This window comes from Melozone crissalis, unplaced genomic scaffold, assembly GCF_028551555.1.
Source record: "Melozone crissalis strain CALT ecotype California unplaced genomic scaffold, PUWL_Pcris_2 ptg000039l_1, whole genome shotgun sequence".
NCBI lineage: Eukaryota > Metazoa > Chordata > Aves > Passeriformes > Passerellidae > Melozone > Melozone crissalis.
This window is the reverse complement of record NW_026535817.1, coordinates 2,425,769-2,429,851: the sequence shown is the minus strand read 5'-3', so window position 1 is coordinate 2,429,851 and position 4,083 is coordinate 2,425,769.

Here is a 4,083-nt window from a genome sequence, read left to right as displayed (position 1 = left end):
CCCTAAATTCTACTTTTTTCATTTGGGTGCCAGTACATCAAAACTAGATCTCTGTGGGCCAGAGCACTTTGTCATGTTCCCTGGAGTAACACTAGTTTGTGAATTATGCCTGCTCAGTTTAGTGTCTCAGTTTGGTCACATTAGTCTCTTTGAATCGCTGGACCCTACCATCTCATTTTTCATCTTGCAGAAAGAAGCTGGCAGGCTTTTTGTCTAGTGCCTGGCACACCAGACTGACCCTACAGCAGCCAGAGGAACCCAGAGGTCTCACAAGCAGCATCAGGACCAGCCACCGAGGGTACCCAGTCCTCAGCCTCCTCTATCTCATCCATTATTTAACAACCATGTAAATGGCATGTTAATCCCAGATGATGTAAGAGATCCCATTTCACATACCTTAGCAGATTAAGAGCTCACTGTCTATCCCAAAATGCATAAACATAGGAAAACGTTATGAATTAGTAGAAAAAAAATATATAATTACTAGAGGATCTAGATTTATGCACACCATTGTTATCAGCCTTAAGGTGCTTACCTGTTCTTGTACTTAGAAAACAACAAGCTAAATGAAATGCATTCAGTCTGGGTGCATAATCTTGATAAGCCCATGATGCAGATATAATTTTGAAATTCCATTATTATAGATCTGTCTGTCTTTATTTGCCTTAGATCTTCAAATGATCCATAAATTACAAAATATTTTCATAATTTCAGTAAATACCTTAGAAGAATCCATGCAGAGATTTCAGAATTCATTTGGAAGTGGAACGTGTCATCCTGCCAAAGAATTGATTTCAACTGTTGTCAGTAAAAACAGATATTTCAATGCGCTCCTTTTTAAACTACTAAGTGTTAAGATATGGGGTTTTTTTTCTTTCCAAAATGACAACTTGTGTTTAAAATAGAGACATTTTCTGTTAAACATGTGCAATTAAGAGAAAAAAAAAAGATTTTCTCCTATGGAAAATTGTAAAAGGTATGGATGTGAAATGAATATATCTACCACTGCTACAAATGTCTATAGTCACAAGCACCTAGATACTGTTGTATGGTGTCGACTCTCAAGATATTTTGGAGTAGAACAGTTCAGATGAAATAACCATCTCAGTCATCTAGGAACTAACCTGCACACAATGCAAGAAATGTTAGGCTGCTTAGAGTATCTGTTTATCCAGAGGCCTCTAAAATGGCATTTTATCAAATTAAAAAAAAAAAGCACCGTTTAATCTTTCTTTTGGAAAAGAACTGGAGTCATTGGGTTTTATTTCTGCCATAAAGGAACAAGGGAATGGAGTTCCCTATGAGTTTCGGGGTAAAATGAGGTCTAGCTGTAACTAAAAGCAAAAAAAAAGCCTAGCACTTTCCTTTCCCTCCAGCCCTAATTTGTCAGTCCTTTCCATTATTTGTCTTTTACAGTTTCCTCTGATTTCTTAGCTTCCGTGATAAAAGCATTGGGTTTTTTTTAACTCAGAAAGTAAACAAATAGATAAACAAGATTCCCATGAGAAAGCAGCCCAAGTTCATTAATACATTCCTATCACTATGTATTCCTTTTAGCTTTTGAAAATTGCATAAGCTGATAAACCTAAGATTTTGAGAGAGAAACTTAGTATGGACTGAAAAGTGTAGTAAGGCAACAGTCTCCCAGAGACTTGTCACAATTTTGAGGAATGTATCAGGATTTGATTTTGCCTTATAAGGAAGTATTAAGTTGCTTTAAAAATAGAAATATATTTATAAGTTGTAGAGGGATGACATTCCAGATCACTGCACGATGAATCAGATGTACTCATAGTGCTGGTAGGGGTGCTTCACAAGTGAACCAGTTACATCTTTTGGGACTAAGGGGGAGGGAAAGCTGTCCAAAGGACAGCAGCTGCACATAGAATAGTTTTTTAAAACTCACCTGTGATCTAGATTCAGACCAAATCAAGGGACCTCTGAATAATGCAATATAAACCACTACTCGCTGGTTTTGTGTCTGTTACAGAGGTTGATACATAGCTGAAAATAGAACAGAATAAATTGTGCAAGAACTAAACTGGGATTTCTAGTAAGCAGGTTTTAAAACAGAGTATGATTTGGTCTATTAGGATCTTTTTCAGTCAACAGTGAAATGGAGAAGTAGGAGAATGTAATAGATAGTGAAATACGAGCCTTAGTGTTTCCAAGGAAAATCTTATTTGTTTGAGCGTGGCAGAGAGCTGTTAAACATTATGAGCCAACTAAAAATGATCAGTAAAATTTGGGTTTCCTCATATACTGGGGATGGATGTTCCATTGGGTATGCTAACAACTGTGTAAAATTCAGTCTATTTCTCCATAAAGATATGCCTGAAGCAGATATTAAAAAGAAACTGAATTATGGATTAGGATCTGCTTCAGGGGACAGAACTGAGAAGAACTCAGATGTGAATAGAAACCAATATTTCATTGCCTAAAGATCAACTGTGTTTAAAACGGTGAGAAATTTAGAGCAAGATATAACTTTGAAAGAACTGCCCTCAGGAAGGTGTGCACAACATCAGGACAGTAAACCTCCAATTGCCCCAAAAGAGCTCTTTCCAGGAGCTTAGTTACAGAAGTTTATTTCCTCAAGGCAAATTGTCAGTCAGCAAGTATTCTGTTCAAATACTTCTGAGTTTCTTGGTGATAGATACACCATAAGTTTAGACACAGAAATGGCAGAGGTCGGCTCACAAGTGGAAGAATATTTTAGAATATCTCAAGATCTCCTGCTTTGCTTAGCACAGTCATGGAAGTAAATACCTCTGTACATAAAAGAAAGAACCACTGTGTTAGTGCCCTGCTATTTCAAAATCACAATGTTGACAGCATCCCCATGCCAACAGAAATGTGAATGAAATACTAAGGAATAACTGCATTTATAAAAGGACTCTATTTGTCACTGTTTGGCTCTGTCACTGATATGCTGGTGGAGAAAATATTGCTGTTGAGATTTGCTGACTGTGCCCAAAAGCTCTATGGCTAGTGAGAGAATGAAAGTGGGAAAATTTTAGGAAACTGCATTAAAAGCTGATCTTTACTTTGGGAAATCACATCAGAGATCAGGCTCACTGGAAACAGTGAAGTGCTGCTCTACCTAAAGACCACTTCCTGAAGGGAAGATTTGATCTCGGAGTTCATGCAGCATGCAGCACACATATCTGCTATATTGCAAAACATCAGTCTCTTTATACAGGTGCCTGATGTTCCAGACAGAGCAAGTATCAACCTTCAAAGCAAACTTGACATGGACAAATCTAGGATTTCTTGTTTACCCAGCATACAGGGTGGTAAATTACTCTTATATGAAGACATAAGTCACACTGCAGGTGTTCTGCACTCTTTACACTCCTAACCTCAAGCATGGGCTCTGCCGGTGCCAAGTGGATTCTCCAGACTTGTCACTGAAGTGCAAAAGTTAGGTGGCCTTCTGGTTGGAAGGCTTTGATCAATCAGAAATTAGGCCGACTTTAACGTGGCTTACCCTGAAGAGAAAAATAAAGAAGAATAAATTATTGTGCTGAGGCTCCACATCCAGGACAGCGTGTAACTCTCTGGCTTCCAAAACAGCAGCAGCTCTCTAGCCCACAGTAACCTCCAGGAGAATGCTCCAGCTCCAGGACATACTGACAGGGAAATGAAAGTGATACGTGATCTCCAATTTAACAATGTAACAGCAGAGAACAAATCATTCACAAAATTGAAGCAGGCAGCCACCATATTATTCGTTAGGGTAGGCTGCTATGGGCTGGAGTGGCTGGGAAGTAGATTCCTCATTAAGTGGAATTAATAAGTCAATTGCCAGCTTCATTGTTGATCCTCAAATATTCTACCTAATCTCATGTTAGAGATTCAAATAGTGTTTTCTTTCTCTGTTTTCCCAGAAGACTCCTGGGAGTCCTGTTGAATCAAGACAAGGAGCTTGAAATTATATTAGCACTGAATTCATACCTCACAAAGGATTGCATGTGGGCAGACCAATTGTGTATAAAATCTGATTTTCTTTGTTTTCAAAGAAATCGTGTATATTATAGAAAGTTTATAAAGCACTATCTCTTCTTTTTTTCCCTATAAAAA